Raw genomic sequence first — 12,993 nt, 5'->3', positions numbered from 1 at the left:
CTTTCCTCACCCCCGCGATCCAATCTAATCTATTCCCCTATTCCTTCTCTTCAACCTTTAAATCTCCAAAGCCTCTGTGATCCAATCTGGTTTTCTTTTTAGCCATATTGATGAATCAGACTGGAGCTTGGTGGTGCAGCGGAGGAAGTGTATAGATGATAGTTTCAAGCAGATTGGCTGGCCGCTGTTGTCATTGAGGATACAGAGTTCTTGGGTGCAGTTGGCCCCTTGGAGCAGATTATGGAGAAGATGGAACGTCTACGTCCTCCTAGGCTGCACTCTAATTGGTGGGCGTGTGGACTCTATGGACGTTGTAGCACATGATCAAGTATGGAGGACGAGCAGAAGGTAGGAGATGATGTTTCTAGATTTCTTGATTCTAGGAAAATTATGTCAATCTCATGACTGCTATAGTGTGGCTGCCTGGCTAGACTGCTAGAGTGAATTATTTTGTTAATTTCTATATGCTAATTTTCTCCTTCTTTTACTTACTGATTGACTATGGTTTTTCAAGTCACATGAAAATTGTGGAGTAACATGTGCCAATGGAACGAATTGGTTTGTTTTGTCTCTCTTATTGATTTCTATCTCATGTTTCCATGATTTTGGGGTACATGTGCATGCTTGACTGAGTGCCCTATCGTCTCTCTTCTCCCCGAAAACAAATCTATGTCTCTCTTAAGGAGGAAGCGAGTTGGGGCATGGATCTGATGCACGTAAGGGGCCTATCACATTATAATTATTTTCCTCATGTTGTTCAGGTTCGTCTCCAACCACTATTTGATTTTTTCCTGTTTGTACTTGAACCAGTTGTATCTTTTCTGTTGTGTTCGAGCTCTATAGAAGGATGAAGGTGTGTTTTCCAAACCGCATAATTTGTAGAATCAACAATGGCGCTGACATGGAATCCAATTCCCCAATCGCTCCACTCCCTGGCGGCTGTAGCAATGGTGAACTATTGTGGACTGCTTCCGGCCTATGAGGTAGAAGAAGAGATCATGACACCCAAAGCTCGAGGAAGAAGGAGGGTCAGTGCGGTTCCTCCCAGACATCTGCTCTCACGTAAGCCCTTTTTCCCTGCTCAACCTGTCCAAGTCTCTCACGTATCCTTTTTTTCCCGGGATCAATCTTGCATGTCTCTCTCTTTTGCATGTACCTCTCTCTCTCTCTCAGGACTCTCCCTTCTCTACTTAGTTAATCGAAAAATATCTTGCCTTCCCATGTAGGTCTCTACAAAAACACACCTTAGTCCATATCGTGTTCCTCTTCGGATCGGCTATTCTATTGTTCAATCGATCCACAACTGATCTAGCCTCCGCCAAGACAGCCACGGGCGGCTTTACTTGAAGTCCTGCCACCTGCCATTGCGAAGAATTTTATGGGAGTCTATTCTGACCTTCTTGAGCCTTTCCTGGTGTGGACCCCACCTGCCGCATGCCATTGCTAACATGTCTAATTTTGTAGGACAAAGAGACGAAGGCAAGCACGTAGGGTTGCTAGCACTGATGCCCACTTTGCCGGAGAAACAGTAGGAACACAAGCATGCTATTTTTCTGATGATAAAATCTTCCAAGTCCGCTGATGTTGTTCGCATCTATATCAAGTAACTGCTCCTCCTCATTTTAGATGTGCAAAGTTGTCTCCTGCTGTGTAAACACTTGCCCTACCTATGTTGGCACCAAGCCAGCAAATCATGTCCAGGCCGATCTTTTCCTCCTGGTCCTGGGATCATCAACGAAACTTAATCTTGGGATGATAAACTCCATGACTAGAACGCGTTGTGAACATCCATTTTACTACCAGTCCAACATGACATGCTGCCTCCCAATATGATTCTTTTGGTAGCAGTGGCCGCCTTAATTTTTTTTCCTGTATCCAGATCTTTGATTACGTAATAAGCATAGCCTCTACATGATGCCACTGTGGTGTCTTAATTGGTTGTGTTATGGATACCTCCATTACAGGATTGGTGATCCACGTTTGCAGATTTATAAGTTTCCTGTATAATATTTTCAGGCTATATATTTTCTATTTGTTCACTAGATGCCTGATGAAATTTCTATCTATCAAACTCTGAGGACAAGATCATCAAGTCTCAGATTGGAGGTGATGCCATATCGTTATGTAAGCGTTTCTCTCCAAGTACCTGTTTTATATCAAACATGAAAATAATTGATTGGTATCTACTGATCTACAAGTACCAATAAAATGCATTGACTCTTTATGTCAAACATGAAAATAATTGAGGAAGGATTGTAATATGTACAGGCATTACAGGGGTTATTGTTGACATTAAGTAATTGTTGTTCATATATAGAGGTTAGTGTCGAACCACTAACAGCGAGCGAATGATTGGAGGTGATGCCATATCGTTATGTAAGCGTTTCTCTCCACAAGATGGCGATATAAATGTCCGAACCTGTAAGTGTTCGAACTACTGATATTTATATTTGATTAATTAGGACAGCGTAAAGCAAAAGGACTACTACTACCATATATTTATATATATTTGCTATGGACTCCACCCATCTATTAGCCCGTTGTACTGCCAGGGAGTACTACTACCATATTACTATACGCATGAATTGCCTCATGCTTTCCCTTGCAAGTGTAATTACTATACGCATGAATTTAATGCAATTTGGCGAGAGTTCATACTCTAGCCAGTTCGTGGAAGAAACAGAGGATTCATAGTTCCCGATAACGAGTGTAAGGTAATATAGCTGCTGATGTTGCTGGATTAATACATCTGTTTTAGTCTCTTCGACAGCATGTGAATCATAACCACTTTTGTTAGGTCAATTGTTATCCAGCACTTGCAATCTGTTGTCCTCCTTTTCCGGTGTCTTTGTGTTCTCAATAAGGAAATCTCATATGTACTTTTTTTATAAATTATTAAATCTGTTCATATTCTGTACATCTTTCCAGTATATATGCACAGTTTGTCAAACAAAAAGACAACCAATCATCTAATTTTGGACATTGCCCGGACTAACTAACGTTGATCAATCAACTCATGTAGTTGCGTGGCGTGTACACGTGCCCAGATTCAAGGTCCATGTGTCCAACTGTAGGCACGTAAAGATATATATATATATATATATATATATATATAACTAGCAGTTTTACATAGACAATGGTACGCATATGGAGATGTGCTAGCCTTCATCAGGGCTATGCTGAGGTTTCTCAAGCCATCTAAATGTTTTCTCTTATTGGTTATGTTAATTAAAACTGCAACACTCAACTGAGATTTTACCCATATGTACTATAAATCCACATCTTCACATTGCCTCAATTTCTCTCCTCCTCTTTCATCAGATATGGGTGATGGCGTACACAAAGTAGTCTGAGTACACTATGTTCTGATCAAAGATGAATACACAACAGGGTGAGGATCGATGCTTGATGAGGTATGTGTTCGTATTTAATGCTAGATGGGAAAGGTAATTTTTATTTTTGTAATTCTGATTTTCTCTGTATAGATGAACAATAGAGTGAATAATTTCTCTGATTTGGGGTGGCCTTTGAAAAATGCTTTCCTACGATTATGAGTAGTTGTACAAGGACATTGCTCATCCACTAATCATTATTCATTATAATTTGTATTTTAGACTGTCGCAAAAAATAGTGATGGGATTGACCGAAACCTGTTACTGTTCCCCCTTTTATAACCAAGCGACCAAGGTTAATTAAACATTGAAGAAAGTTTTTACAACTGTACACACGTAAGTACATGTAATTAGCAGTTTCATGATAAACAATGTAAGCATATGGAGATGCGTTAGCCTTCATCAGGGTTGTGCTGTGTTGCATATATGTACTGGCTATGCTCCGAATTTAAGTATGACACATATTCGAATATGTTGTTCAAGTGCATCTAATACAAAAGAGTTATATATAAGGATCTGTGCTGTGATGTTCAACAAAATCTCTCTGGAAATTGTAGCATTCTTCAAGTTTAAAATGTGTTAAGGTTGTTTGTTAAATTCCAACTTATTTGTTGTATTGTCCCTTAGTTTCTTACCTCACTTGAATAAGGTGTGTTCTTTCTTTAGACTTTTTTCCGTACCCAATTAGTTTCAAGGATATATGAAGTGTCATGCATATGAACTATGTGTGAATATTTCTCTTATAGTTTTTTCTAGATTGATCTTATTTAAGGGAAACAATCGTTTATCATTAAGAAAAACATAGCACTTTCTAAGATCGCCAATGGAGTACGGCTAAGCAATTAGGCAATAACTTGACGACTTCGAATACTACTGAATTTATATGAAACTTATTTCATCATATTTACAAATAACTTATATTAAGTTATCTCGGCACAAATTATTTTTTCGTCTCATCTCATTAATTAACGTAGTTACATCCAACTAACTCATTTCTATTATATAACTTCCCATCAATCCTGAAGTTCGATATCCTTGCAAAACACATCATCAATGTTAATGATATAGATTTCAACGCAATATTATTTAATTAGCCCGTGCGCACGCACGGGTTGACGACTAGTTGAATTAATGCGTCAGCATGACATAAGTGTGACGTCAGCGGGTCAACTGGGTCGGCCAGGTCAAACCTGACTGGTGGGCCCTGTCTGTCAGTGACTCAGCTAACTAACAGGATTAAATTAACACTAACTAACTGTCAGTGGGGCCTGGGCCCACATGTCAGTGACTAAACTAATTAAAATTAGTTAGTATTAATCCTAACCTAATTAACAGGCCGGCCCCACCTGTCATAGACTCAGGGAAAATCAACCTGGGCCCACACGGGGTCAAACAGGGTCAAACTCGCCGGTGTTTAGCCGCCGGCGAGGCCAGACGCGGCGGAGCAGCGCGGGTTTTGCACTGCGGCGACCAAAAGGACGGCGGAGACCATCTACGTGATGCGGGGAGTGAGCCGCGTCGAGTGGTGGCAGTGGGCGGAGCTGGGGTGGCCGGAAACGACGCCGGCGACGAGTTTGGCGGCGGCTGGAGCTCGGGTGAGGTCGAACTAGTCGCTAGGGGGCACGGAGAGGCGCGTTTGTTTAGTGCGTTGAGCTCCTGGGGGTGCGGTAGGGCTAGTGGACAGGGTGGCGCGGCCATTGGGTGGCCGGAGCCTCGTCGACGACGAGCTCCGCGGAGGCGCGTGCGGGTGAGCTACGTGCAGTCGCTACGGGGCTCGAGAGAGGGAACGGAGAGGGTGGGGAGGTGGCTGAGCTCACGGGGGTCACATCGAGGCAGTCGGCGAGGTCGGGGACGAGCTGATGCGGCGGGGACGGCGAAGGGGATCTCCGGTGGCCGGAGTTGAAGGCGAGCTCGGTGCAGCGTCTCCGGGGCGAGCGAGCGCTCGGGGATGGGTCGGGGCGAAGCAGTGGATGACGGCGGAGCTCGTGGACACGATGGCGCGGCGCGAGGACGATGGAGGGTGCGGCTACGACGACGGTGCGGCGGCAGGGGCGTCGACCATGGTGGGGAACAGCGAGGGAGAGAGACAGGGGGAATGGCGTGTCCAGGGGCTTCGGTGCGCGACGTGGAGGCGTCCAGGTATCCAGGGGCGTGGTCGGCAAGCAGGTGGCGCCGTGGCGAGCTCAGGCACGCCGGCGTCACCTCCCTGCCTGCCTAGCGGGGAAGAAGCAGCTGGCTGGCGCGGGCCAGCACAGTGCTGGGCTGCCAGGTGGGCCGGCTGGTGGGCTAGGTGGGCTGCGCCAGGTAAGTTCCTCTCTCTCTCTCTCTTCTGTTTTTTATTTATTCTATTATTTCTGTATCTTCGGGGCTTTATTAAAAATGCCAGGGCATTTCCAAAAATCATAAAACTAATCATGGCTACTGCTTAGAATATATCCAACAGCAAATATTTTAGTTTATGATTATTTGAGCATTTAAAATATTTTATAACATTTAAATGCCAAAATGCAAATACTATAAGAATTAATCCAATGACCTTAAGATGTCCTAGAAAAATGTGCACCATTTTTGTCAAAGGTTTTAACCCAAAACAAAAAGGGTGGGATTTTTAGAAGGGCATTTCAGGTTCATTGAAAAAGTTTTTAGTAAACCCTAGCTGTTCCGGGGGGGTGCTGGGGGTTCTGTCATCCCCATTTCAGTTTTCTGGGAATTTAAACATGATGCACATGTTCAACCAATCCTAATGCATGACTAACACAGGGATGTGACAATCACTCACAGCCATTGGTCACCTAAATCCAATGGCTGAGATCATCAGGATTCGCCATGAACAGTAGACTGATCCTGCCTCTATTGTGTTCTGGAACAATCACGTGACCTTTCAAGAACAAAAGAAGCCCATGTTCCCTGCCTCATGGGCCGTATTGCCGCTTGAGTACATGGCAGTTTGAGCCCAAACGAGATTGTTTGGGAGTAAAACAGGGAGCAAAAAGTAAGGTGCCGTCTTTTTAGATGTGCACATACATTTTCTTGTAAGAATAATAATCCCTACCTTTATAATACTTATCAATTATAATTAATTAGTATCTACATCCGCACATTTCTATATTTTCTTTTTGCCTTTTATCAATCAGCAAATCTATGGCTTATTCTCTTTTACCAAAATCACTCTCTTCAACTAAGACGTGCCTTGCACATGTATACATACTAGTTTTTATAAGTTAACAAGATATGGGATATTGTTTTTTATATATGTAAATATCTATTAAATATATGATGACAATAACAATAATATATAATAACATATAAAATAATTTAAATATATATAATATAGTTAGAAGGGAAACATAAGTAGGACCAGACGTTCCTATTTTTATGTAGAAAAATAGAACAGACCTCTGCGTTTTTTCTTCAAAAAAACATAAATTGGGCTGCCGATGTTTCAGGAAAAATAAAACTTCGGATGGGAGGTCCATAGGCCGGTCGATACATGACGGCCCTCAAGAAAATTCGAGGTCGTGGGCTACGCATGTTAAAAAAGAAAGCCTAGACGGGGCAGCTGTTCCGCCCGGGTTCGATTCCACCTGTGCAGAGAAAATATCTCCAATTTTTTGCCTCTGCCTTTATTGACATGTGGGTTTCAATTGTCATTTACGCACAACACGTCCTACACTTGTCAAAACTTCATCCCTCGTTTTCTCTATTTTTCGCACACTCAACATTGTGTGGGCATTTTGAAAATAGCATATCTTTTAGACTCTGCATCATATGAAGATGTGCTATGCATGAATGTTGATTAGCATGATGTTAACTGGCTGGTAGTTCCAGTTTGGACCATGAATAAAACTTCTAGCATGATGTTAACACTGTTTGAAAAGGCCGTGTTAATATAAATGCTCTGCCTCTGAAAGTTGCAGTTTCTTATCTGAAACTGGACTTGGAGTTTCTTATCTGAAACTGAAACTTGCAGTTTCTTCTCTGAGAATCACATTGTCTGCACTTTTATACTTCTATGAAACTACATTTTTAAGTGCTAAAAACAGATCTCTAGAATTCATAAAATACTTCATATGCTCAATACTCCAAATTTGAAATTCAAAAGACATTCATATCTGAAAGTACTCTCAAAATACAAAACACAAAACACAATTCACAACCTGCAAATACTAACAACCCTAAGCTCCTCCTGACAATTCACAACCTTCCTGACTATTGGTCTGGGGGGGGGGGGCAAATCCCTCCTATTCCTCGGCGGCAGACAGCCGCCCCGTGAGACGATGTGAATGGCGAGGGAGAGGATGGTGGGGAAGCGTCGTCGGGCCAACTGTTTTTCTCCTCTTGCAGTTGGGTTTGGTCGACGAAGGCTCCATCGGCTCGCTCTGGCACGTCACCCTCACAAACAGCACCCTGTAGATGCTCGATCCTTCAATCTCTGGTGGATGCTCCATCTGGGATCGATACTCCCACCACCGCTCCCTCACGATCGGATTTGGTGAATCTGTTTGCTCCATGGCCTAGAGGAGTAGCTCTATGTACTCCCGCGCGACTCCCTCCGGGAGTATCGCCGCCTTTTCGCTCTGTTGCAGATATTTGGCGATGGATGTCGCCGTTGCCGCTAGTTGGTCCTTGTTTTCAAACTAAGACTGTATCTCCAACATCCTAGCTAGCTTCACAGGGTCACCGTCTGCGATCCTCACGTATCGGTTGTACTCCTCCGTCGATCTACTTCTCCACAGCACCTTCGCTCGCCGGGGGTGGTTTTTGAATGGAAGAGGAGAGTAGCAGCGCTGGTTTTGGTTTAGAACAGGAGAGGAGCGACGCTGGTTTTGGATTGGAACAGGAGAGGAGGGGCGGTGGTTTTGAAATGGAAGAGGAGAGGAGCGGCGCTGGATTTAGATTGGAACAGGAGAGGAGCGGCGGTGGTTTAAGAGGAGAAGAGCGAAAGAGCGGAGCTGGTCTTGGAAGTATTTTTTTTTGTTTTCGGTATTTTGGGTCAAAGTTTGACCACATACTGTATTTGACAAGCAAAATGTGAATGCATGTCACCAAAAATTGTATCGTCTGGTTCGTATCTGAATGTACTTTCAAATTATATTATTTTTGCAACGTATAACATATATTTTATTTGCGAAAATCATGGTCAATTATGACCCAGAATAAAAGGGAGACTAATTAATGTGGGGTCGCTTTCTTAATTGAAGGGTAAATTGATTTTGATTTTGATCCAGTCACAGCGCGCCGGCCCTCTCGTCCAATCCTAAATCACTGCCGCACGCTCCTCTCCCTCTTCTCCATTGCAAAACCACCTCCTCTCTCCTCGGACGAGGATCCCCTGACGTAGCCCATCCTGCCATTGAGACACTGACACATGGGTCCCACCAAGCGCGGGGCCCACCTGTTAGCGACCAAAACGCAGGGGAACCTCTCCTTTCCATAATCTCCATTACAAAACCACCGTCTCACCTCTCCCTCTTCTCTATTGCAAGACCACCATCTCTCCTACCATCTTCCAGAGCTAGCACCGGATCACTCAGAAGGACATCTATGGAGGGGTTGTAGCAGCGAATCTGGCAGATCGCCGGCGGCGACCAGGCAAAGTTAGCCAGGTTGAAGGAGATCCTTACTTGGTTTGGCAATGAGTGGGGGATTTCGAGGACGGTGAGGGCCATGTGGCAATGTATGCGAAAGAGCGAGACAACGCCGATGAGGGCGGCGATGTACTCCTCGATGGAAGTCACGCCACAGTCCTTCGAGTTCATCGAGTATCTCCTCTAGGCGATGGAGCAGACAAATTCGCCCGAGGCGAAAGTCAGGCGGAGGTGGTGGGCGTACAGGTCGAAGGTCGAGCACCCAGAGGATAACGAATCGATCGAGTACGGTGTGCCGTTCATGAGGGTGCAGAGCCAGCCGGAGCCACAGGAGTATTCTTTCTCCCACCGCAAGAGGAGGCCAAATGGCGCGACGTCGCTTCCCCGCCGTTCTCCACAGTTCCCTCGACGCTCGCCTCGTTTCAATGGCGTCGGTAGGGTTTAAGGTAAGCTTCACACTAACCTAATCTTCCATCTGCTCATGCTTACAAACAGTGTGACAACTAATAAAAATCATGCTTACAATCAGTCTCCGAGTACTACGCCAATCACCCTAAAATAGCTCTGGACCTTTGGGTCAAAGTTGTGACACTGTGTACAAATAAAGAAAAATAGATTGGTGCTTCTTTCAGAAAAGAGTACACCCCTAGAAAACTGCTAATATAAGCTACTAGTATTTTTTTAAGTCTAAGCTACTAGTATTTGGTTAGAGGATTTGCTGCCGAGAAAGATCCGTCCACAATGAGCACCACACATCCCACTGATGGTGGTGGATGCCAATGCTTAGATGGAGCAGGGTTGGTGTCGGCAATTTTTACTTGGCACCTAGCACTCTGCATATATGCCGGTTCCGTCCGTACATTTGTGCAGTTCCACCAAAATGCAGCTGAATAACCCTGTTTGCACAGATAATGAAAAGGCGTGATTACATTATAGTGGCACTAGTTGATGAAACATACACTAATAAACAGAAGAAAATATTACATCATACTGGAAATCGACCCAAGTCTCCCCGATACACCTTCTGCCAGTGATGAACATCGGTGTACATCGGTAGTACAAGGAGGGGCCTTGAGACATTCAAATCTCTATTTTTGTGCAGATCAACTAAAATTAAGCACCCCAGTTTGCAAAAATTCTTAAACATTAATAATGGGACTAGTTGATGAAACATACATTAACAAAGAGAAGCACTTTCTTTATCTACATTGGAAATGAAATGATAGAGAGGACACTCGCTCTATTTTAACTGTATTATTACTTCAGTTTATCAGTGACACTAGGGTCGAGCAGGTGGCAAACGAGGTGTACCGTGCGTCGCAAGGATGAAGGCCGGGGGTGCTTAGACTGGGATGCTGAAGCTGGCTCTTTCAGTCCCTATCTTCCCCCCGATGTTTCTGTGGTAGCATTTGGGTTGTAATCCAAACTTGGTCGAGCTGGTGCTGCGTCCCCCTACCTGCCTAGCTTATGTGGCAAACTTGTCTCCTGCTATTACTCAGTCCATTCTAGTTGTAGTTGCATAACTGCCCATTTACACTGAGATGTTGTCGGATAATGGTTCTCTATGGTTGGGTTTCTTTAATGAAATCGGAGGGAACCCCCTCTTTCGATATATAAAAAAACAGTGGCACTAGCGGTGCCAAAACATTGCCTCAAATTAATAGTGCCATGAGATTAAGGTGCAAAATAATAACATTACTGCTTTATCATGGCAGTGCCAAAACAGTAGCACAAGAGCAGGATCAACATGCATGATCTTTGGCAAACGGTCAAACCAAAAAGGAACATACCTCATGATGGGAACCATATCTGCATTCAACGCCATCGTAGAAGGGATGACACCAGTCACCAACATGGATGATTCAATTCATGGGACCTTTTGGTGTAGTTCACCTAAAATGAAGCAATGTCCCATGAGCTAGCAGCTTCTTCTTCTTTTTTTAAGAAAAGGGCTCCAGCCCCGGTTCCATTTCCATCAGAAAACGGAACCCACAGAGCTTCTTCATAAGTTGCAATAAAATTGAGCAACATCAAGGTTGGTCGTGAAGCTCCTGGAGAGTAGGCGGACCAGGACAGTTGCATCTCTAACGAAAAGAAGCAACTTATCTTAATGGGAAATTTAGCAGGACATGAAAAAAGTGCCATTGATTCATATTACTGGAGGAATTACATTGAAAACAACATTGGTTTAACGTGTCCTTACTTTTAATAGTGCGATTGCTACATTTTACCAGTGGCATTACATAAGAGCGGCTCGGGGCAACAAACATCAGAAGAGGATATCTGGTTTGGTCCCATTTTTGTTTGATATATAGCCACCTTACACTGTGTGAGGCTAGCAAATCTAGTGCTGGACTTACTCTATTGACTTGTCCCCCAGTCCCCACTTTTTTTCCCTTTTCAACCAATAGATCGGGTTTATATTGAGTTTGTACTGCATTCCCTTTATTTCCCTATTAGACCTAGAGACCAGTTGGATAGCTAATCTCTGCTACTTTTTGCCCCCATTATTTCCTCTTTCGACCAAGTCCTAGATTCAGGTAACAAATGTTCCCCACCCCCACCCCCTTTCTTCCTTGTTTGAACCAAGTACTACTAGATTCGAGTGCATGAACTAGTTTTACCTCTTAATAGTAAAAAATTATGTGGTTTTCGAACAGCCGATCGATCCTATCTACACGAGGGGGCCTAAGAAATAGTAAAAGACACAAATGCAGCGACTTCAGGAGCTCGGGAAGTAGAGCAAGGCCGTTTTCGAAGGAAGTTATACCTGAGGGTCGCCGGGATGTCGCTAGGTGGGCGGTGGGAGGCCGGATCTGCCCACACTACGGCAACGAGGAAGAAGGGGTGGGAGGCCCTCCCTCGCCAGCGATGCTTGAGAGAGAACGGCAAGGCACACTGATCAGGACGCGCCAGTAGTGGGTAAGAGCCATCCCCAAGGACGATCATGTGAACGTTGCACCTTCTCACCTTCCCCGGCGGAGAGGATCCGGCTGGATCTGTGACCAGCGGTGAGTAGAGAGAGAGAGAGTATGTAGCCACCGCTGTCGTGTTTAGATCTGGAGAGGACGAGACAGTTTGAAGAGAGCAACACTAGAAAGCAAGCGCGGAGGCTCCTGCCTATATAGTGGAGTACTAGTTTTTATTTGTATACCAGCCGGAGCCGGCTTGACCTCGGCAATGACTGTCGAGAAGTCTTCATGCACGTGCCCCGGAGGCGCAGTTGTCGTCATTTTGATCTGAAGCACCAGATTATAACATATAACACGAAAAATGCCACATGATAAGAAATCATAACCTCACTGCCCAAAGGAGACACGATGAATCCCGACGGACAAACTAGACGAGGATCAAAGCTCAAATTAAAGATAAACTCGTAGAAAAGGGGTCCGTCGATAGTAGTCTTCGTGGATGTGGCCCCAATGACTAGCCCAACTCAGTTGTCGCTGTTAACTCAGCCGACTTGCGGGGCCGGGGAGTGTGCCTATGGTCGGTTCTCAATTGCGGTCCCACATGTGTGTGCAAACGTAATATGACGCGCGTTCCATTTGGAGAGCGGCGTGCCAGACCGACCGACTGTCGGTGGTGCGACGCGAACGCGACGGGCGTGCTGTATACTCCGTACATGTGTACCGCCGTTTTCTTGAGGCTTTGGTCCATGGCGCAATCCATGGATACAAAATTAGTATACTGTATTATTTAAAAGTCGAGGGCGGGGCTTTTCCTGCGCGGTAGGCGGGGCAGTTCTGCCTAGTCGGTTCGACAGAGACACGAGAAGATGAGGGAGTAGGCTGCTGCAAACATAGGGCTGTGTGATTTGACAGTGAGTTACTGCTGGACAGGTGAGGCCCGGTGATTTGACTTGCAATTATCATTTTACCTGCGGCGCTACGACCGGCTTGAGTCTCCCGATTCCTGACCACCTCCATACTGGTGCCTCTCCCGATGCTCCACCATGTAGAGGCTGGCTCTTGCTTGAGAGCCCACTCCTCCACTTTTTCGTTGCCTCTTTC

This window comes from Triticum urartu, chromosome 7A (genome assembly GCF_056163025.1).
Source record: "Triticum urartu cultivar PI428250 chromosome 7A, HENAU_Tu73, whole genome shotgun sequence".
NCBI lineage: Eukaryota > Viridiplantae > Streptophyta > Magnoliopsida > Poales > Poaceae > Triticum > Triticum urartu.
Note: the sequence above shows the minus strand (reverse complement) of the source record.